Consider the following 24499-nt stretch of genomic DNA (forward strand, 5'->3'; position numbering starts at 1 on the left):
AGGCTGCTTGAACCTACTACGGTTAGAAAGAAGTGCAAAGTTTCTTGTGCCACTGCACAAAACTACAATGGATCAAAAAAGACCTGCACAAAGTTTCTTGTGCTGCAGCACAAAACCAGTATGGATCAGAAAAAAGACCTGCAAGAAAGTTTCTCATGTCGCAAACCTAGCACAGACCAAAAAAGGACCTGCACAAAATTTCTCATGTCGCTGTGCGAACCTTTCACAAATTGCAAAACCATGCAAAGTTTCTCGTGTCACTATGCAACTGGCACCGTTTGAAAAAACCTGCATGAAGTTTCTTGTGTCGATGTACTAGCACGGATTTAAAAAAAAGACCTGTGTCACACACTACACGAAATTTAAATGGGAGCAAAACACTACGCTGTGTGCACAAATATTGCTTACTTCCATTGGCTTGTTATTCCATTCTGTACTGGTCAGTAATGCCTCATTGGTAGCCTGTTCGAGCGAACATTTGGTCCTGTGAAGGTGAAGGTGAAGGTATGTTGGTATAGAAGGTATATTGGTAAGTATGCGTCTTAGTAAATTACACGTTATGGAAAGAGTTGTTCTCATTAGTGCCCATCCTATATCCAGGACAGCACACAGGTATTACAGCTACTGTCTAATGTAGAATGGCGGGAAGGATATCTCCTAGCAACAAGGGATGTGACAGCTTTATACACATCTATCAATCATGATTTAGTGATAAAAGCAATTGACTACATCTTTTGAGAATTATCAGCGTCCTATTGACTGCATGCTGAGATGCTTAAGATATTTTTCAAATGTACTCTCGACAATAATGTCTTTCTTTTTGCAGACACCTACTATGTTCAAACCAAGGGTGTGGCCATGGGGGCCAAATACACCACGCCCCGAGCCAAACTTTGAATTGCTCATTATGAACAGACACACACCTCAAACAACCATGAGTTTGTGAACAACGTCACTATGTGAAGACGCTATATCGATAATATTCTTGTTATATGGCTTGACTCATGTGACTCTTTTGAGAAATATATACAATATTTGAATGGCAATATGTTTAGGCCCCACAATATAAATAAACAACTAAAATGGCATTGGCATGACATGTACTGCGCAGTGCCCACGATCAAACCTGATGGACGTTTTTCAAAACTATCAAGGTAAGCAGGATGGGGGTCATCAATTTAGTTTGTGGATAGCTTTAGCCATCCGTAATGTATAACCCAGCATGATATTATCACGGTATACTACAGTGCACTAACCAAGCACTGCACGAGCATAGAGAGTAGGGACTAATGCAAATAACTCTTACGATAAGATGTAATTTGCTAAGACACATACTTACTTACCAATATACCTTCACCTTCACATTGCCACATTTTCACTAGAACAAGCTACCAACGAGGTATTACTGACCAGTACAGAATGGATTATGAAGCCAATGGAGGTAAGCAATATTAGTTTCCTCACTGGTCTCCCACATTAACCAAACATGAAAGATCAATGACACTTAGCCAATCTTATAACATATATAATTTACAGTATCATTGAGAAGATACAAAACAGAAATTATCAAGGAGAAGAACAAAAGACAATATTGGATCCTAGAGACTAAGTGACATAAATCGCATGGATAAGAGACCCAAATGTATAATTAATGTACCAATGGTACTTATACATTAAAATCAAGATACCATATCTAAATCTAATTGAGATGAATCTGACTTATCAACAGGATACTACACCCAAGACTAATTGGTAAGATCATTCATATACATTATATGTAAGAAACTCACCATTAATGCAGTAACTGGGTGGAACTTTAAAACAGCATGTCACCAAACCTCAGCTTTATGTCAACTGAACACGAATAAGGCTACTATCACACCCTTAATCACAATTTTGGAAACCCTGGACCCTCTTATCTGCATGGGCTATAGGGTGCATCACACAACCGCCTCAACAGCATTTTAGCATAAAACTCTGAACACAATTTGGAGGATGAAATGGTTACTCAGCAATGAGCACTAACTACTGTGTTTAATGATGATGATGATGATGTAATGAATACCATCAATTATGTTGGCTTTTTAATGAGACCATACCCTTGTCTATTTTCTTCTATGTGTCAACCACCTGCCCTTTATTGGTATGTAACATTATCCATATTATTTGATTTTACAGTTTTATGTACGGATTCTGTAAATATATGTTATAAAATTATATTTTTGACAATTTTCTGCACAAATTCACGGCCTTGAAAATGACCAAGTGTCGAAACACGTGTCTGCTGTCAATAAGAAAATACAGACAACCAACAACAATCACAACACGACGGTGAGTGGGCTGCGTGAAAGGGAAAAGAGAAAAAATTAAATAAAAAACTAGGGTCGAAATCTATATCGTCGTTTTATCAGCCGGCAACAAACAGTTCCTCACCTAAGTCAATGACAACTCCCTCAAATCCCTCTTTAAATATTAAATTGCTAAATGTGCCTGCAGTGTTCTACATTCTGCATTCTGATTACCTGCAAGGATAAATTACAGGACTAAGAAAGCATCGCACTGCACTGCGAGGCACAGGAAACCATCATATTGCCGGATGTGGCACCGACCACCTCAGTTCCGTATCCTCTGGACAGTGGATCATTGCAACAGCGGCTGCGACTCCCTTCTTGAAGTAAGACTTGAGTCTTTGAAGAATGAGTGTCCGCAATTGTTATTGCCCTGTTCCCCTTCTCCTTCTCTCGTTGATGCACAAGGGTGATGGCAACGTCGAGCTGATGGCGAGGGCGGTGCTTGAGAAGGCAAGAGAATGCGTAAGCGCAGCGCTATGAGTGTCTTTGAATAAGGCTAACCTGTGCTATCCTTCCTTACAGGTCGCCGAGAAGTCCTGGAAGGTATGCGGCCAGATGGAAGCGGAGCATAGGATGGAGGAAGCCCGGGCAGCAGTCGAACTTCCAGGAGGGTTGCAGTCAGTAGCGAAGTCTGGAGAGGATGATGTCGGAAGATGAATGCTCACTAACTATTTCCCTTCCAGGATGTTGCTCACGGAGGAAGACAAGGTCTAGTGAAAATTCCGGAGGGAGCAAGATGCTGGATGCAGAACAGGTAAGGAAGAATAATGATGTTCTTCTTCTTCCAGACGATGCAGGCCAAGGATGCTGCGAGCTGGTCTTGGTGAACGTCACGCTGCAAGTGCAGAACAACGCGAAGCGCGGGCCTCAGCTTGGGCGTGGCTTAAATAGCTAGCAGATATCCCAGGTGTCTCCAGGGCAGACCACGCCCTGGATGCTAGACTGCATGATGCAGTTCCACGTCAATCCTTGTGGGGGCAGCCATGTTGGTCCTTTCCCCAATAGAAACTCCAAACGCCATATGAGCCTGGCGCCAAATTGCCAGAAGCGATCCGCTCAACCAGAACAAGTAGTAACATCAGTTTTCAGTAGACATGGGTCCTACGGACTATTTCCTAATCTTAATTTAGCACACAATACATAGGGTATAGTTTCCCCTACATTATATTCACTTATTGCAATATGGACCTTAGCACCAGTCACCAAACCACCACTAGACCTACCAGTCCTCCATCGAGTGGCACATCTAATAACAATATCGTAGCCATCAAGAATCAAATTCAAGGTCACCCACGTTTCCTGGAGCACAAACACATCGTTATTCATCGTCAAAGCTAAACCCACAACCCCATATAGAAAATGAGAATGCCCACATGTATCCCAACATAATAAGGATTTAGATGTCAGTGTTTCAAGGTTGATCCATTTGCTTAGTTTGGCCAAGGCCAACGGTAACCAGGACCAAGCTTCTTCAATACCCCTAACTGCTGGAAGATTCACAATTCACCCCTTATCAAACAAACATCTGTTATTAAAATGTGTAGTCATTTGAAATGTGTTGAAGTCCTGGCTTCGGGTTTAGGAGTATAAATAGACCCATATACTACCCATTTTCAAAAAAGAGTCTCAAAGGACATTACAAAATCAACCAGCATACTGCTAGTAAAGTATAAACACACCCAATATGTATCAGACTTAATTGGGGTATTAAGTGGAGTAACTTTAATGATGCATAACAATTAAAAAAGGAACTTTCCAGAGTAGCAAAGTGTTCCGTAATGGTCAATGTATCTCATTCTTTACTATCTGTCTCCGAGATGTCCAGTTGAAGGATATATATCGAAACCATTAACCTTGATTTTTTCAGAAAGCTCCTTGCCTTCTTGATCATGTATGACCTGCACATTGATAGCCTCATTGCCACATACCTCAGGTTCCTCATTTGTTTCAGTAACACTAATATGCCTGGACAACATCCAGGATGATATAGCAGATTGATCTGATTTGACTATTAAAATAGTCTCACTTCCTTTAAGATTGGAAGTAACATCCCAGGTATTCAATGTCCCCTTTACTGTTGCTTTCTTTGTTTTTCTCTTATTGCTGTCTTTCCGCATAGCTTTCCCTTCAGTTACTTCATATCTACTATCAGTAGTAACACACAAGATGTCTGACCCTGAAAGACAGGCTAAAGAGCCTGCATTTTTTTAAGAGATGTTTGGCTATTTCTACTGTTTTACAGGGGCGACAAGATTTATTTTTCCATCTGGTTTTGTTCTTCATATGCCCCTTTCTCTTTGGATTTCCTGCAAGCTCCAGGGTCATAACCTGGACAGAACTGTCCTTTATTCCTTCCCCGTGATGGATTGAAGGCTGAATGCACTCCATATTCAGTTTTGGGACAATTCCAGCTGACGACGAATCTGGGGTAGAGGGAGAATTACCAACTTCCCTCAAGTGGTTGATCACTGAAACTCCCTCCTGACCCACCTCCGCTCTAAGCCCCTTTTAACAGTTGAAGAATTGACTGTGGGACTAAGTACTGCATCAATCGTATGTAGAAGTGTCTGATTATGCTTCAACTCTATAAATATTTCAGTTCACAGGGCTAGTACTACCTTCAGTAGGGATGAAATATTGTTGTTACTATCTGTTTTCCAGTCAACATATCCTATTCGGAATGTTTGACTGATCCACTTTTTTCTTTGGTGCGAGTAGAGGACCTCCGTCAATGGATATTTCCACTTGGAAGCCAATGATTGAGTCAGGGATTAGGATAGACAACATGTGATCTTGGCACATCCACAACTTTTCTTTAATTGTCAAGTGTAAGGCTGTGTATTTTTCTTTTGTGATGCTATTTGATTGTCTTTTTTTGAGTTCTGTAACACATTATCTTATGGGTTAGCACAGCAATTATGTGCATGAACAAATTCAATTAATGATTAAATGTTGCACTCTGCTGATTTTGAACCGTTTTCTGTATAAAAACATCAATAAAGAAATTTGAAGAAAAAAAATGAAATAGGTACATTCTCTGTATTCGTAGCCTCCGTCGTTGCAACATCACGAACTTCCCTTTGTAGCCTGTAGTAAAGATTTTGCAAAGAGTTATTAACAATAAGAGGCTGAGAGCTCAACGTAATTTTGTGCAATATACAACATTATCTCCCCCTGGACCCTCCCTCCCCCGATATGATATTAGGTGATGTTATATTTTATGCAACTGTGAAGTAAGATGTAACTTTACTGCATGAGGGCATGTAGACAGACTGCTCCTTCGAATTGTTGTTCCGGCCGACCAAGTTTCCTTCCCTCTAATAAAAAACTCCCCAGCTGCACCATACAGAGATTATCACTCCGGTCATGTCACGGAAGATCTAAAGGGTTGAACGTTGCTCCTAAGAACATACCCTCAACCGCATTTAGACATGATAGTTACCAGGCCAGTATCAGAGAATTTGTCTCAATAATCAGGGTCAAGGAAAATTATGGAACGTACTTTCCCGATTGCATAATCCATGCCTCTTCCTTCTCGTCGACCGCTGACTGTCGACTGCACTCAGCATGCGGGACCTTTTTTAAAAATGGAGGCGGGATCCTATGCAGTCCAATGAAAAAAGAACAGCTGCAGAGAGGCAAATTCTGCATCTGCGTTCAAGCACCAGGTAATGACGACTGCACTCAGCTTGCACTCGAGGATTAATGGTGCATTGCTTGGGGGTGAAGAATGGTCTGGGGTGCCCTTGATTGTTTAAGAGGGTACGAGCAGACAGGGGAAAGAAGACTAATGTAATAGGAGGATGTGGTTGTGCCAAGAGCTGTGGTCAGGGTCAGTAGACAGCCTTGTAGGTAGTAAGCAGAGTAAGATATTTACCTTTGCACAAATTGCATAAGCAGTGACCCATGGTTGCCCTCAGCAGCTGGATGGATGTCAATTTCCATGGTTGAGGATGTGGGTGGGGAGGGGATAAGGAGCAGGCAGGGATGTGATCATTGACGGGGGTAGACAGTGCAGAGGGGAATTCAGTAAAAGTGAGATTAATGGAGTGGGTACGTGGCAGGGAGAGAACTGGGAGCAAGATGTGGACATGCTCGAGGTGGGAGACCTTGAGTAAGGCATTAATTTTCGTTTGGTGACAGATGATGGAGAGGGATGTAAATGTGAGGGAGGAATAGAGATGATGAAGTAAATAAAAGAGTGGTCAGGGGGAAAGGGGTCCATTTTGTGAGCAGAGGAGCCCAGGGTAGAAATTAGGGATACGACATTAAGATAGTTGCCTTGAGTGTAGGTTGGACGATTATGTAGTGGAGTTAAGGTGCAGCTGTTGGGCCACAGACATGCTGGAAAGATGGCGGTTGCCCGTTAGGAAGGCAGGGACATCATTTGGGATTGTTTAGAGTAGAAGGTCAAGGTCAGTGAAGAGGTTGAGGGTGCCTGATGGGCGGTAGAGGAGGAGAATAGTATCAGGGGTTGGAGTGAAGGGTTTGCCTGAGATATGCTCAAAGGAGGCGGGAGTGAAATCAGAGAGGGCTTTATGGGCGCCAATGCTGTATCCATCCTCATCATAAGATCAGCGCTTCTGCCTTTCTTGGGAAGATGAGGGAAATGGGACAAGCTCTGCTTGAAGAAAAAAACCTGAACCAAAGAATGTTACGCTACGAAGACCAGAAAGCAATGGCTGTTATATGATGATTTGCGATGGGGCAGCAAGATTTCGGAAGGATGGCACTGCAGTGGGAGAGCATGCATCCCGACAGAAAGGCGACACATCGTGAATTGGAATGAGAGCCATCCGAGGACATGGAACGAGCAGCCCGAAGCCACCTGCAGATAAACAGGCACTTAGAAGGCTTATCCTGCCAGCAAAGCGCACGGGCTTGTGAACTCATTCTGTTTCCCATCTGTGTCTTGCTGGGAAGTCACGGTCCCCTTTGCTGCTTTAATGCTATCAGGTCCGGGCAGCACAGGAGAAGGGAGCTGTCAATCTTTCATCAGACTCGGGCTTTGAAGTGGGCTTTAACCTTCAAGAATAGAATTGAATTACCTGGTGGAAATGAAACATGCATTGCATCAGAACGAGGCCAGATAGTGAACAAAGCGCATTGAATGAGGCAAAGTGACTCATGAGTAGTTTAAGGTGCGCATCTATCTGTAGCATTTCATCCTGACTATTGTGCCTCATTTTGGCACCATCAGTAATTAATTGTGTGTCTCCAAGTCCTTCGTCTAGTCGTTACTCCATCTCTAAACCAAACGCGTAATTAATTTTAATTTAATTACATTTCATTACCTGAACTTCCCAAACTTTACTTGCTGTCCCAGATGTACATAAAACTGTTAGCACATTAGCTTCTTATTTTTTTGTATTGGTTGTTTGTAGCCGGCTTAATGCCTAGAGGTTTCTGAGCAGACCCGAGGATCGAACTAGTGCTGTGCTTTGCCATCTTGGTTCCAAAGCACGCGCGTTGCCCCTGGGCTATCATGACCGCCTATCACCGTCTACTGCATGTGCGTAATCTACTATGTACATATTTGATTTTGTTCGTTTTTCTGTTTCCTTATCTGAGGACATCTTTTCCCTCTTTTACAATCCCAATATATTCTGTAATCATGTAATTACAATTTCTGTGCCATCTGCCCACTCGTGTTTCACTGGATAGGTCCTTGGTGCGCTTCTTCAGGGCTGTTTTTATTGCTTAGTACAACTAGAGCTCCACTAGTAGGCTTTTTGATTTCTTATATGATGCTTAAGTTTTTTTTGCCCTAGTGTGTATGTCCCACGTTTATTCTTTGTATTTTATTGGTTGCATATCTTTTACTTTTCTTGTGTGTTTTTCACTGTTTCTTTTGCTCCGCTGCAGGTGTTACTGGCGTTCTTGCATTGTTCTGTCCCAAATGTGATTTGCTAAAAAAAAAGATCTTTGTGAGGCATTTTGTGCTGAAAAGTGCTTGTGTAAGCTGAGAGACTCAGAGTGTATGTGCCTGAAGTGCTTGAAGCAGTTCAAATACCATATGCTGTCAGCCAGGATGCAAAGTAATCATGCCCGGACCAACAGAGGGTGATTCGGGTGGGTTCTGCCCAAGAGGAAACATAGGTAGTAATTTGTTGAAATGGTGCATTATTGCGGGAGGTGTACCGAAATTTGGCTTTGAGTCACTATTCGGCCACAGTTTGGCTGCAATCCAGATATTTGACTTAGGACACATACTTCCTGGTCACTCAAAGTTGAAGTCCATTTTCTATGATTGGCTGTGATCTCTCAGACGGATGATTGCTAATCTTAGACAATGGCACACTTCAGGCAGTGGTTGCATGCTACAAAATCCAAATAAGGTCCTTGCCAACTGGCTGCTGCAACCCGACCAAACAATAACAGGTGGGGTGTGTTGGGAAAATGAAGCGAGGGAACAATATTCCTTCACTTCTTATGCCAGCAGTCGCAGCGCAGCCCGGTCCACAGGAGTTAGGTAAAGGTAAACTCATTCCCCCTCCTCCCTCTAACCCGAAGGTTCAGCCCATCACCCCCTGCATCAGAGACTGGGGCCGCTGTGCCTATGGACAGTGACCCCCACTTCCTTTGTCCCCCCGCCAGAGCTCCCAACATGCATCATGGTGAGGTCACTTGACTTGGTTCCCCGGCCAACTTGCCACATTTGGAGGATGCCGTGGCAACCCCAACCCCACGTGCGCTCACCCGGGACGCCACACTTTTTGGCTCCCCACCTGAGCCCACTATATGCATCATGGCAAGGCCGCAAGACTTGTGTCCCCAGCCGCCGTTGGAGGAGGACATTCACCCCACCCCCATATGCACTCAGCTGTGTCCTCAGCTGCACAAAGTGTGCTGTTCCCTGGTGAGCGCACTTTTTGGGAGGGCATCATCCTCCAAATGTTGCGAGGATGCCAGGGAGTCAAGTCCGGCAGCCTCACCTTGATGTCACCTGTGGGTGCCCCGACCGCCATGCCCCGACTGCTGCAAATGTACAACATTTACTCTGAGGACCACCCTCCCCAGCTCAGGTCAAGCAGCGCCCGACCTCCTCAAGGTACCGAATCAAGTGCAAGTGGGGAGCACCAGCCGGAAGGACTGAGTCCTGGCGATTTGGATATTAGCAAAGAGCATTTTGGGGACATAAGAATGAGCATAGATGTGTATGTTTCCATCATGTCTGTGGTAGTAATTCCAGCATCAAACCCTTCTGAGCACTAATGCACACTAGGCCCTGATCATTTGATGTATCATATTTTCTGTATCAGCAACCTTTTCCCTGTCCTCACTCAGGGTTTCTTAACCCCTTTTTAGATTTCGTGGCTGAGTCTCAGCTAAAGTACACACATCTGATTGTTTTGGGTGACCTTAACATCAAGTTTCATCAGCCACTTCCCCCTGTTGTTACTCATTTCTTTGAGGCGCTTTCTGATCTTGGTCTTCACCAAGCTATCTCTGAGCACACAATTTTTGGGCACCACTCTTGACCTAGTGCTGTAAGATGGGTCTAGAATGCATACTCTCCCCGTGGAGCCTGTGGTATGATCTGACCACTGCTTAGTTCCTTTTGTGTTGAGACCTCCCTCTTCACCTCTCAAAATTCCTCCTGCCACAGCAATGCAGTGGAACTAGTGCCGAGCAGACCGGAACACTTTAACGTGCATCTTTCACTCTGAGTGCAATGGTAGCACCTCAGTTAATTTCTCATCACTAACGAAGTGTCTCAGGGCGGCGGCTGACGTTATTGCACCCTCCAATCTTACCCGACTTCGTAGGCGCCCCTCGAAGCCCTAGTTCTCTTATTCACTCAGAATGGCCCACCTCAGGTTGAGGCAGGCCGAGCACAGATGGCGTCTTACGTACGGGGCAACGAAGAAGGCAGCTTACCACTAACTTATCAAACTTTATCAAAGAGCCATTGACGAAGCTAAAGCAAGCTTATTTTACACACAAAAGTAAGAATGCTCTCAATCAGCCTAAAAAGATTTCTGCTGTAGACTTCTGCCACTAATCTTATGCCCACGGCCATGCCTACGCAGGCACTTTGCGATTCACTGGCCCAGTACTTTGTCACCAAAATTGACAACATACATGCCAATATCCATCTGGCTCATCAGGCAGCTATCAGCATCGACCTTGTACAGGTTACTGGGGACATTCCTCCTACCTGGTCCGACTTCCCTATGTTCTCGGACGAAGCAGTGGGACAGGCTGTTGTGCACCCGAAATCTGCTGCACCTTCTTACCCAGTCCCCCTGGATGTTCTTAAAGATATTATGTCTGGCATAATTGCTCGGGTGTCGCAAGCAGTTAATTTGCCCTGTCAATCTGGCCACATCCCTTTCGAACTTAAACAGGCTGTAGCCATCCCCCTCTTAAAGAAACCGTCCCTGAATCCTTTGGTCGTTGCTAATTTCCACCCTATCTCTCTCTTATCCTTTTTCATGAAACTGCTTGAAACTTTAGTCTCTCCTCTTCTTTCCTCCTTCTCAGAGTCTTCTGGGTCTCTTAACACCTTCCAGTCGGGCTTCCATCTAGGGCCCAGCATAGAGAGAGTCTTAGTATCAGTGGTTGATGACCTGGCCAGGCTGGTGGATGGTGGGGGAGTGGGTGCCCTGATTTTGTTAGACCTCTCACCGGCTTTCGCCACTATCGACCACTCTATCCTGCTGTCCCGCCTGGAGGGCTTTTCTGGGCCTGTCCTGGTGTGATCTACCTCCTTCCTGAAAGGCAGAGGCCAATTGCCTTCTCTTCCTCCTTTTTCTTCTCCCTATCGCTCTCTGTCTTGAGGGGTTCCTCAAGGCTCCACCTTGTATCCTATGCTCTTTAACATCCACATCCAGCCTTTTGTCCGTCTTGTCCGCTCCGTCGGCCTCTGGTGTTATTCGTATGGTGACAACACCCAAATCCTCGTTCAGCTAGATCTCAACCAGGCTGAGGTGTCGTTGCACTTGCAACAATGCCTGACGGCCGTGGGAGAATGAATGAAGAGCAATTGGCTGAAGTTGAATAGGGACAATACCGAGGTCTTGGTGGTGGGCTCTCTTCCTAATCCCACACTCTGGACCCCTTCCTTCTGGCCTTCTGCACTTGGTGACTTTCCTCTTCCAGTGACGGTGGTGAAGAATTTGGGGATTGCCTTGTCTTCTGCTCTTTACATGGCCCCTCAAGTGAGTGCAATCTGCAAGGCTGGCCATTTCCCTCTTAGGGTGCTACGTAAGGTCCTACCTTTCTTACCCAGCCATCTGCAACCTCTAGTAGTGGCCAGCCTCGTTTTAAGCCAATTAGACTACTGTAACGCCCTATTTGTAGCCCAACCAGTGTGCCTGATCCATCGTCTTCAGGTATTGAAAAGTCTATCAGCCAGAGTTGTCACTAATTCACCCTGTGGCACCCATATTTCACCGGTTCTTCCGGCTTCCGGTGACCAAACGGATAGAGTTTAAAACACTCTGCTTAGCCCATTAGGCTTTCTATTGTAGAGGAGCAGCTGAATGCCGCTGCAGGAAGTCCCGCCCCTATTCTGCCTATATATTGGAAACTGGAAACTGCGACATGTGCAACACCAGTGATGGTGCAGATTACACGAAAAGTCTTTGAGACAAGGTATCCACTGAGAAAACCCTATATGATGTATCCCCGAAGAGATGACGGTCTGCCTCACGAAGACCCGCAAAGAAGTGTGAAGATGTGAAAAGGAGAGGCTGGCGACATCACAAGAAATGAACGTGACGCACTAAGAAGGATGAACGAAGAAGAAAAGGAAAAGACCTTATAGAATTTGATGGCAAAGTAAGGAACCGAAAAGACTTCCATGTGCAGAATGAAGATTGCACATGTGAGAAGCACTGCAGAAAATGCAAGCCCTTTTATAACTGTACAGATGCCATAACGCAAGTAGACTAAGTAATGGTGAAGGCTGGCTATGTGTAGCGAATAGACTGCAGGCTGTGCCGCCAATAGATATATAGAATTTGGACACTTGATGTCACCATTTTAATAAGCTCAACCCGTGAAGAAAGGAGGATTGATAGCTGTGTGTGTGGTGCAGCAAAGAAATAAGCTGAGGCTCGAAGATGAACCAAAGGAAGGCTGCTTGGCCCGGTGTCAAAGGCTAAGGCAGCCAAAACTGGTTATCAGTCCTTGATGAACAGTGAATGTGAGATTCAGAGGCATCCCTTGTTAAGTTGCAAAGAGAGAACACCATGAGTGCCAAGTTTCTTTATTCAAGACAATGAAATGCTATAAAAATGGGCCGATTCACAGTCTCCTGTCACGTGAGTCCAGGATGGAAATTGAAGAGGGCATGTAGACCTGAACCCTGATAACAACATACTCATACTCCCTCATATTCCCAGAGACGAGAAGCTACTGCAAGGCCAAGTTCAAAGACAATCTGAATGGCAGAAGGCATGAGCGATGAGAGATGTTGGGCTAGTTGGGCTGCCGATAAGCTGTGGAAAGCACTGTTCCATGAACTTAGACATACTCAGATCCATTTGGAATTTAGACGTCTTTTAAAGATGCTGCTTTTCTAGGCCGAAGTCAATTGGGCATCTCTGTGTATCTCGTAGCGCCAAGACACCCTCAGGTGAATTAGCGCTCTACAAGACTGGCTAACACAGCATAACATGACATAATACTTACCATAATATCCAAATATTTGCAGAGACATAAATATCCATTTGGACAGTGACAAGTTATAGATATGAGGTTTGGGCTCTTTTCACCCAGAGCTTTCCTCAAAATGCTGTCTATCTGTGACAGAGGGAGCCACGGCTCCAGAGAAAATCGGGAAGACTGCCAGACTGGTTAACCCAGGGGGGTTGGGTTGCAGGCCTCTGCAGAATGGTACAAGAACACATTTAGCCAGAGCTCCATCCCAATCCCTACCCTCTCTGAACCAGATATTGGGGTATGCTACAACTACTTTGAGCAGGCCACATCATCTTTTGTTCCATGCCAGCCCCAAAATGCATCATGGAGAGGCTGCTGGACTTGACTCCTTGCTGACTCGCCATATTTGGAGCATGACCCCTCCCACAATGAGCGCTCACCAGGGCCAACACACATTGTCCAGAGGTGGCCCTGATATCACATAAGGATGCACCAGTAAAAAAAGAAAAATGGTGTTCTTATATGGTGCTTCATGCCAGAGCCCAGCCTCTATGCGCGGGACCGAGATTCGGACCTGTGCTGTTCAGCGTTGTCTTGCTTCCAGAAAAGCGTGTTGTTGCAGAGCTATTTTCTTGGCCTAGTAACAGTGCTACTCTGCTTTTGCTGGTGCCCTCAGGTAGTCACCTCCCTGGCCTAGTAATATACAGTGGACAGTTAGAGCCTGATTCCTGGAATTGTTGTACGGTTCAAAGTGTCTTTGCACTGTTGAAAAGTGACTTTGCACTACCGACACAAACCCTGATTCATGCAACCTTGCAAAGTCTGTGCGAAATTATTTTGTACTGCAAAAATGACCATGCACTGACTTTGCACAGACTTTGCACTGCAAAAATACACTTTGCACAGTTCCATGAGTTAGGGTTTGTGTCGGCAGTGCAAAGTCACTTTTCAGCAGTGCAAAGTCACTTTGAACCGTGCAAAAATTCCATGAATCGGGCCCTTACTGTTTCACTTCCTGCTGACTGCCTTTATTTGAAGCCAATAAGCCTGACCCATGAACATGTGCTGCTACCTAAGCCCCTATTCCTTTATCTCTCAATTGGGGCCAGCGCATGATATTGGGGGCTGCTGCCCCTAAGGGTTTTGGCCCCCATCTTCCTTTGCCCTCCACACCACCTCTGCAGGATGATCTGTGGGCATGGGGATCGTTATAGGTCATTTGAGGAGCCACCTCTGCATGTTTTGTGGGTGCTGGGACATGATGATCTCTGTCTTGGATGACATGGCTATACTTCCGGACCGCCACGAGGTCAGAGTTCTTATACAACTCGACCTATCAGTGGCTGTTGATACGATTGATTATGCCATTCCTTTTGGGCGTCTGAAGGCAACTGGTATTACTGGATCTTCTTTTACTTGGTTCTCATCTTATTTGTCAGATCGCTCTCAATGAATCTCTTGTGTTTCCATTTAAATCAGAATCCATGACCATTGCCTGTGGTGTCCCCCAGGGGTCCTACCTTTTCCCTGTTCTTTTTCATGTCTATCTTCGCCCTCTCTCAGATTTGATTATATATCTCAGTGTCCAGTTGTATACCTTTGTCAATGACACTTAATTGTTTTTCAGCCTCAATGCCCCTAAATCCGATCCTCCAGGCAAATTAAGACCATGCCTGGCTAATATTGGGGAATGTATGTTGAGAAATTGGCTGAGGTTAAATGTAGAGAAGACAGATATTCGGATTATGGGCCCAAAGGCTGATTACAATCTCTGGAATTCTGTTTTTTGTCCTGACTCTCTGGGCCCCAGTCCTGGGGCCTGTGCCTCTGTAAAAAGTCTGGGCATTAAACTTCAATCGTCTGGCTCATGAGAGGCACAGGTCGCGTCCCTATGCAGTAGAGGGTTTCTCAAACTCAAACGTGAGAAATGTGCTGCCTTTTATTCCCTCACATCTTTGCTCTCGAGTGGTCACAGCATCCTTTATGGGGTCCTTCGATTTTTGCAATGGCATTTAGCTAGGGCAACCAGAGTTTTTGCTGCATCGTCTTCAGATACTGCAAAATTCTGCAGCACACCTTGCACTTAATGCTCCAAGGATTGCTAATGCTCTGCTTTTGTTTTGTCAGCTTCACTGCCAGTCAAGCAACGCATCGAGTTTAAGATTCTTTGCATCGTCCACCGAGCTGCCCAGCACTCAGGCCCTCTTTTTCTTGAACATAAACTCTGTCTGTATTTTCTCTGAAGAGTTTTGCGTTCAGGTTCTCAGGTCCTGTTTACCGTTCCCAGCCTGGGTGCCCAGGGTGGGCATTCGTTTTCAGTGCTGGCTCCTAGAATGTGGAATGCTCTTCCTTCTCACCTTCCTGAACTGTCAGACCATCCTTCCTTTCGCAAAGCCCTTAAGGCATTTCTCATTGGTTAAGCTTGGGTAGCGGATCATGAGCAGCCATTATGTTCAGCAGCGCCCAGATACCTTAGGGCCGTGGTCTACGCGCTTTATAAATCAAATACACTGAGGGGTGCTGGAGAGATGCATGACCACCTCTGCATGTTCTGTGTGCACTACAATTATGATGTGTATTTTCTACAGAGCAACCTCTGGCATGTTGTTCTGGGGGCACAGGGATCAGAGGGCCCAAACATAATCAGTGCCCTCCAGTCCGCCGTGGCTTTCAAATCCAGTGTCCTTCCACATGTGACTCTCCAAATCCCACATGCTGTCATGTCTTGCTTTGTGATTGCCAATGCCAACGCCACAGGGATCAATTGGAGGGCTGCTGCAACACATCATTGGGGAGAGGGGGGTTGCCGTGGGCATAATTTTAGGGGAGACAAAGGTGTTTGTTGCCCCACCTTTTGTGGCCCCTTTCCTTTATAGGTCATGTCCCCATACGACATTTTCAATAAAGCGGCTCCACTGGGTGTAGCTGGGGGTCATGGAGGCGAATGCTGTGCTGCTGGGGGCAGTGGGCAGAAAATAAATGGGCTTTTTTAACTCCAAAGATTAGTATGCCCTGCCCCCACTCATTATTCTTTTCTTTTTTAGTGTTCCACTTCCTGCCTCGAAAAGAAGCCAGCACCATGACAACCTATCTGTGAGGCAAGTTTGCCAGCCCAGCCCAACTTCTTATGGCTCACTACCTACCAGTCTGGTAAGTGCTAAGGGACAGCTTGGGAAAGGGGCAGGGATGTACTATTGAGGGCCTTCTGGGGGTTGGAGGACGGCACCGACTGTATGCTTGAGAAATGAGAGGGCCAAGGGTTAGATTCTGCTTCTATTAAATACTTTTTTTTTATTGAAACACAACTTTTGTTTAATACTGATACAGAGCCAAATTTCAGTGCACCCCTGCCAAAAAAACTGCCCAGTCGTGGGACTTTTGCTTTATTAGTTTTCTGCTTAGTGATTTATATGTTTCATTTAAAACAATGGGAATTCATGCTCTGGGATTTGTTTTGTCGAAAAATTAATTTTCTGGAACACTATTCACCTCCGGCCAAATACCTGGGCCAATGATTCGGTATTCGGCTGAATGGTAAATTTAGTATTCAGTTTACTCCTAATTATTACAGCACTTGTTTTGTGATCATTTTTATGAAACACCAATTTACAACTGGTGCTGTAGGGCAACAGCTGACAAATCGCATCAATGTCAGCTCACCAACATTACACAAGAATGTTGATTTGATTTGGGTCATAAAACGCACATGTATGCCATTCGCTGCCTTTGCGCTGGCAGATTGAAATCCTTGTAAAAGCACTAAGAGCCTAATCCCCATATCCTGTTTTAAAGAACAGCCAGTTTTCCAGGCCCTTCAGAAGGCTTAGATGATCCTTTCTAACTCTCATTGGCGGAGGTAGGGCATTCGAAAGGCAAGGAGCCGCTACAGGGAATACAATCCGACCCATTTTTCCATAGGTAGGAATTTGGAACAGGTGGCCAATGAAGAACAAAAACAGTGCTTAATTTGTAAAGAAATAAGTGCCAGGGCCCAAAATATCTTGTATCACTAATGCCGGCCCCGGTGGCGCGGCAATGCCGGCGGTCGTGCATTTGAGCACATTTATAGACCATACTTGTTACACATCTGGACCATACTTGTTACAGATAGATCTCAACAGCCGGATACACTTATTTTAGCTGGACAGTGAGTCCTATCCTATGTTTGGAGCACGCCTAGAAGGAATGCAGCAGCACGTGCTAGCATTCGTAATGATGTGCCCTGGGCAGCAGTGAAATATGTTCAAATGTGTCTGGCTTTCTAACTGATACTAAGCTCAGATGAGGAGTGTGTTCTCCCTTCTTTTCACCCTTCACCCCTTCACCCCTTCCCTCTCTCTTGTCACCCACTCCCCTGCCCTCACTGTGCACATTTCTCTATCCCTCCCCTACCTTCCTTTGCTCTCCATCTTCTTGTCCTGTCCCAGTTCTCCGGTCTCTTCTTTTTTAAATTATCGTTTGTTAATTCTGGGTTTTAGAATAGCTAACTAAAAGGGTGTAAATTCTGCTTCATTTGCCTTGCTGCGTGGCGCTGGTTGTTGGTGTTTGTGTACATTAGTTTCAGTTGGCATTTTACCTAAATAAGTAGAGTTAACCTTGCTTGACTCCCTGCTGGACACAGACACCGCCGTCCAAAGCAAATGAGGTAGGCAAGTACTTGTCTCAGACATCGGTGCACATTTGACAGTCAAACACTTGAAACTGGGAATTTAGGGCTGGCTCAGCATTTCATCCTTCTAAAGTGAGGTTTATGTATTGGGTGCCATTGAAATGGGTAATAGGCCTTTTATTGCAATGCTTAAGAATATCCTTTGGTATTCGTGGATACCCTGTCAAGTTTAAAGCAAGAGTCATATTACAAACCACAGCACATCCCAGAACAGCACCCTCTGAGGAAGCATATTTCCAAAAAAACTGTCAAATAAAAAAACAGCACTGTTATCTTTGATTTTGTCCTTGGAGCAGAAGAACCAAAAAGCTGGAAACGTGCTTGTCATCTTGCTGTGTAGTGGCAAAGCTCCTTAAGGAGGGACACTCTTCACTGGTATACAAAGGCAAATACTTCTCAATGCTGAGAGTGGTGGGGGAGATAAAGCTACATATTGCAGTGAGATCTGGTGCTATGCCGGGGCTTTCTATTAACAAATCCATTCTTTCTGTATCCTATTCTTGGCTGTTTTGGATTGAACCAAATAGGTTAGACAACACACATCAGAAAAATGTGGTTTACAAAAGATAGACTGGCTGTGGCAATATACTCAGCTGTTCCTCTCCTTCTCTTCCTTCACCCCTGACCTTCATCTAAAACTTTCCTCCTGTCTCACTGCCATTAAAAACTGGATGTCATCGCATTTTCTCTCTCTTAATACCGACAAGACTAAAGTCCTTTTCTTCCCTTCCAACACACTTCCTCCTCCCTCCCCCCTCCTTCCATTAATTTCCCCCATCTGATCTTCCTATTTCCACTCATGCCCGGAATCTAGGAATCTACTTTGACTCTTGCCTTTCCTTTACTTACCACATTTCCCTTACTACTCGCTCATGTCGCTATCACCTCTTTAATATCTGTAAAGTCCGCTCCTCTTTCACTTTCCATGCTACCAAACTCTTAATCTCTTTCCTCATCTTTACTCGCCTTTTCTACTGTTCTTCTCTCTTTTTCGGGTCTACTCTCTTCGCATCTCGCTCCCCTTAAATACCTCTACCACTCTGCCATCCGTAACCTCTGTCTTCTCTCGCCCCATGATTCCATCTCCAATTCACTTTGCAACCTAGGCTGGCTTCCTTTCCACTCCCAACTTAAATTCCACTTCCTTTGTCTCGTTTTTAAATCTCTTCATGACCTTGCCCCTCCTTACCTCTTCTCTCTTCTCTCCTTCTATGCCCCTTCTCGCTCCCTATGCTCTGCTGATCTCTATTTACTCACTGTTCCCCCACCTCCTTCTTCCTCTTCTCGTTTCCGCTCCTTCCAGCTCCTTGCCCCCCTACATTGGAATTCCCTTCCTTTCACTATCCGCTCCATGTCCACCTATCCCTCCTTCCGTTCCTCCTTAAAATCACTCCTTCTTCACCCCCTCCCTGACTTCTCTCCCCTTCCTCTTCTTTCTCCTCCCCACTCCATCTTCCTGTTCCATTATCTTTCCCTGTCTCCCCTATGATCTCCACTCTCCCTACTACTCTCTCTACTCCCTTTTCCCTTTCCCTTTTCTCCTTCCCATACCTCTACTCTGCTCTTCCTTCCCATTTGTAAATTGCTCCACATGCTGTTTTTCTGGTTTATTCCACGTTTTATGTTTTTCTTGTTGTTAAACTGTAGATCGCTTTGGAGTAAAGCGGTATATAAACAATAAAATACAAAAACAAATACAAATACTGCCTTGGTGGCATGGGTGGTACATGGGCACTCACTCTACTTCAAGGCCGCCACCCCGAAAGCATGTGCAAGCACTAACAGAGGTAGACTGGTAAATATGCACATTTCCTGTGAAAGTCTGGGGAAAAGGCAGCCTCCTGGCATTATGGTAAATTTCTCTCCTCAACCCCCTCATTCCCATGTTGGATGGTCCACCTATGCCATGATTGATTGCATTAAGGGCTATGAAACAGCAGAAAGCTCTTGTGTGCAACATGGTCTAAGGACACCAAGTAAAACAAAAAAAAGAAATGTATTTAGTTTAGTCAAATTTGGGCAAAGCAGGAATCTCAGCAGCTGTCATACAGCAGAATGGCAGCCATATCAGAAATAACATCCAGGAGGACATATAGAGGCCCAAGCAACTGTTGGAACAATCCCAATGCAACCAATATGCCATACAGGGAGCTGCAAGGCAGGCTTGACCCCATGCCACATCTTACAGGGATTCAGAAGACGGGCATTAAAGCAGCACTAAAACCAAAACCTCTACATTTTCACATCAATTGTCACAATGGCAGCAACCATACTGCTGATCATCAGAAAGAAACCATTGAACCAATGGTACTACACATAGTGAAAATAAGACAAACTAATAACATGAAAAGGGCACCATTTTCCATGAACACGTGACAAATCCCAGGTCCATCAAATAAATAATATCTGCCCCTCTGATTAGACCAGTCCCAAATACTTGAATGCGACATGGCCATCACAGGGCAGAGCTGCGTGGAAACACTTAAACTCCCCCCACCCTATATGTTTATAAATAGGTTTTTTTAACTTCTTGTTTTGCTGGCTACATTTTTCCTGGCAAATCTAAATCTTAAAATGGCCTTTTCTTTGCACCAGACATCGGAGGTAGGGAGTAGAATTAGAGCCGTAAAACCTTAATGCCCGCAACCTATGTAAGATCCGGGAAGATGGACTATACCACTATACCATAACTCCCATCGTATCTTGAAACCGGGAGAGCAAGATAACCTTGTAGAGCAAAATATACAACCACAAGGGCAGTATGACACGAAGTCTACATGCAAAAAGCGCCCCACATGTACTCACCATCAGTGCTTTCAAAATACTTGACAACGTTGTAAAGCGCTATACAAAAAACCAAAGTACAGTACCCTGCAAAAGGTTGCTCCAGTCACTGTTGTACCCCCATGTATAGCTTTACAAATAGTTGTATGTTGTTAGCATTAGGTGGGATGGAAATTAACAACCCTTTATTCCTTCACTTTATATACACTGTCATTGGGACTTAGAGTAAACCATAAGTTACATGACTCAGGCATTAGATCTGAAACACATAGTTCACTCTCATGGCAGATGTGTGATTCTATGCATAACATCTCATACCTCTCAACTCACATGCTTTTGGCGGGTGTCGCCCGCCACTTTGGCAGCTAGGAAGCAATGGGCTGCCGCTACCCAAATACAAGATCGGGTGTTTTCATCCGCCCAAGGGCTATGAAAGGTTGAAGCTTGCTGGTATAAAACTTGTGACCTGCAGGTTGAACAGAGATTACAGTGCTCTAACTCATCCATGCAGCTTACTAATGTTATCTCCTTTGGCCTCCATATTCTTATTGGCCAAGTTGAGAGCGCCTAGAAACTGAACAGAATGCAAACATTTGATATGGCCCTTATCGGTCAAAATTGAGAGGGCCTAGAAACTATACACAATGAACCACTTGATCTGTGCAAAGACAGTGAATGCATTCACTGGAACCGGGGTGCACAGCCAAAGGGGGAGCACCTGCATGTATAACTCACCCACACCCTGCAGCACAGGAAGGCTTGTCAGCCATATGAAAGATGCAAGCTGACGAGGGCCTGAAATGGTGGCAGATTTTACAGTGTCATGAGAATCTGCGGCTGTGGAGTCTGGCCCCTGAGACAATAGCGACTGCGAGTCGTGTTTGAAAGGGGTGAGGTCTTCGAAACACCAATACGATTTAAAGTAGCACTTAGGTAATGCCATTAGACAGAGTGCCTGCCTGGAGCTATTCAGGGCTTCTTTAAATTAGGGGATTGGGAGCAGGGCCAGTGGAGCGGTCTGTACAGCAAAGAATTAGCAAGCAGTCTTCTGGGAGTGGAAAAGGCAGAAAATATATAATTAAGAAATGCCTATTTATTTACGTTTCACTGCATTTCCGCTGTCCAGTACACACATCTGCTGGAGTGCTGTGTAAACTATGACCATACAGTTGCTAGTGGCGTTACTCCCCTCAACCCGCTCCAGATTATAAAATCAGGAATGTAAGAGGCATAAATACAAGGGAAAAAGCACTCACCTTGCAAGCCATGACTCAGGCACAAACAGCTACTAGTCAACCAGGGCCAGCCCCAGTCCAAGAAAAGCAGCTCAGCCTCGTCTACTGCCTCGTCCACTGCACGTGCTGCTGGAGAACTCACCAGTCACCTAAATGGAAGACTAACTTGGAAAGCTATCAACTCTCTGCTCAGTCGCAATAGATACAAGTTTAGGCTTCTGCTGTATGGTTGCCAAGCAACCTTATCTCTGAAAGGCTTTGTTAAAGGTTCTGTCTCCCACTTGATGTGCTGTATCCCAGTGACCTTTGCTGCATTTGAAAGCTTCTGCTGTCCAGATATAAGGCACACGGGAAAGTATTGGAAAAAATGTATACTTGATGTGGGGGTTGCAGATGATATGAATAAACCAGGGTTAGCAAAGCAATGCCCAGGGGTTACAGCTGCTACCCCAAGAGACCCCCAAATTACGTCCATGAAATTGATAAAATGTCATTGGTACTAAACAACGGGACTACTCTGAAATACAGTGCCGTCAGACTTTCCAAATGAAATGAACAGTTATTTCTATTATATATTTATTCATGTGTTTTGTGTGTTGTGTACAAAAAAAACCTAAAGCACACAGAGACTGAGGGCTATTCTCTTTAATTTGCTGCATGCATGTAAATTAGGTAGTGAAAGCTCTTAACCACGGTAATGCAGGAATCGGGCTGCAAAATTAAAATCAGTCGCCCACTTTTTTTTTAACATGCAGATGACCGGTCTTGTAAATGCGCCAGTTTAAGGACGTATTGCTGTCTTTTAGAGTAACGTTTTTTTTGTATTCCTTTTTAATTTCGGGACATGAAGCAAATTGTTTTACCTGGAGATCGGTATTAGGGAGGGGGACAGTTGACTGTCTTGAAGCGAGCAGTAACTTATGCAGGCGTTTACTATGCTGATTTAATTTCTTTGCGACACAAGATAACAGGAGAAAGCACATTGCACACCGAGTCCCAAAGCCAAGGTCAAGGCCTGCTGGTGCAAGCACACAAAGCTGTGTGAAGCGGGTGCACGAGCGGCCTGGCCAGGACCGCCGTGTGACACTCTGCAGTTCAGCTGCAGTCTGCCTGTAGAAAAGAGTCCTGTTGCCGAAAAAAGAGTGCCAAGCACTGGTCAAGGATTCTAACCGGGCGTCACACACTGGATCAGGCCTCTTGCCCTTAGCCTAGAATGTAGCGGTCAATTAGAATACTTTTTCTTTATTTTCAATGAATTCAAACTGAGCCGATACCCAAACCGTCTCACACCCCCTTTTACAAATACCCCGGGTCACAATGGACCATGAACCAGGTCTGTTAGTGGGAATACAATATTTATTTATTTTAATTTCAAAGAAAATCACACAATTTTTTTGTTGGGCAGCAATCACCAATAGGTGCTAATTACAATGAAAGCTACTGAAATACACTTGAGTAATCTTCTACAAGAACATATCCAAAGCACAAATGAATAGGAGCACGTTTTCATTTAGGATAGATAGCACCCAAGTTAAGGTTTCCCCTGCAATGTTCCCTCAACCCACAATTACTCGTGTTCTGAGTGGATAGAAAGAAGCAGTAGTTAGCCAAGGATATGAGGCAGCAAACAGAATCAAAATTTAACCTTCCCTCACAAAATATAGGCAAAAAGAGGATTTTGAGCCCTTTGCAATGGCCTAAAATGACACTCAGTTTTTAGGCTGGGTGATAGATGCACATCACAGGGACAATATAGAAGTGAAAGGGTGACTATAGCTAAAGAATTGGATGAGATTTTCAAGGTGAAATGAGGTTCGATTTTAGGAAAAGAAAGCAGTTAAAAAGCGAAAATCGGTTTTGAAAGAAAAAGGACAAGTTTTACTTAGACAAGATTTAATTGCTAGAAAAGAGGAACACCGCAGTTGTAACCCTTCACGCAGTGTACCCCTTTTCTTCAGGGAAAATTAATTTATTTAATCAAAATATTTCTAAGGACTCATGATCTATGGAAGACAGAAATGAAGAGAAAAGTGGCGCTAACGCTTGGAGATCAATGACAAGATGCACTGAGAATTCTAACAGTTTTAACCAGGAATCAAGGTATGTATAGGATAACTTAAAATGTTGGACCAAGACAAGTTATCAGGATGGGTAGACTATGCGTGATATGGGATGGGACATACTCACAATCAGCGCTGGAGTTTGGAATTTGGGACAGCCAACCGGGTTCTGGACTCAAAGGATTCTGGTCACAGGATAGCAGCTCTCCTAACAGCAAACAGCTGGGCAAGTCTGGTCGCTGTACGACGGCAAGTATACAGCGGGCATGCAGGGAGTGGTCAAAAAGCCGGTCTGGTCAGAGGATGCTTTCCAAAAGGGTACCACAGCTTTTCCCCTTGGTTATTGGAATTCGAATGCAATTTCTGGATCAATTGCCTTGCTGGGATAGGGTCAGCTATGTTTTGGCCTTGCTGGGATAGGATCAGCTTTGATTTGGCCTTGCAGTAGAGTCTGGAATCTTTCAGAGGTGGATCTGGAATGTCAGGATATGCAGGCGCTGAAAATTCAGGAGAGCGTGTCCTGTCCCTGTGAGCTCCCACCCTTTAAATAAGAGTGCGTGACAAGACTGGTTTATTGTTGGGCAGAACTAAGCTAGACCTACCCTCATGAACTGGATAGGCCAGCCTATTTTGGTTGCCGCCTGCAGGATGGGACTCAGTTTATGATGTTGTGTTTTATGAGGTGCAAAGCCTTCCCATGGTCCTTTTTGCCAAAAATCATTCTTAACATAAATTACACATTTGTACAGTTGTGGGACTTTAACAAATATATAGGCAGATTACATATTT

General features: G+C 44.7%; 1 long non-coding RNA gene across 3 annotated transcripts in view; it reads left to right on the forward strand.

The window, feature by feature from the left end:
* LOC138503938 (uncharacterized) overlaps positions 1-24499 on the forward strand; it is a 314690-nt gene that overhangs the window by 90385 nt on the left and 199806 nt on the right. For all 3 annotated transcript variants that reach the window (XR_011279736.1, XR_011279734.1, XR_011279735.1), the window contains one exon: positions 16007-16112. This is a non-coding gene — a long non-coding RNA (uncharacterized lncRNA). The remainder of the gene's footprint in view (positions 1-16006; positions 16113-24499) is intronic.

This window comes from Ambystoma mexicanum, chromosome 11 (assembly GCF_040938575.1).
Source record: "Ambystoma mexicanum isolate Mex_15411 chromosome 11, UKY_AmexF1_1, whole genome shotgun sequence".
NCBI lineage: Eukaryota > Metazoa > Chordata > Amphibia > Caudata > Ambystomatidae > Ambystoma > Ambystoma mexicanum.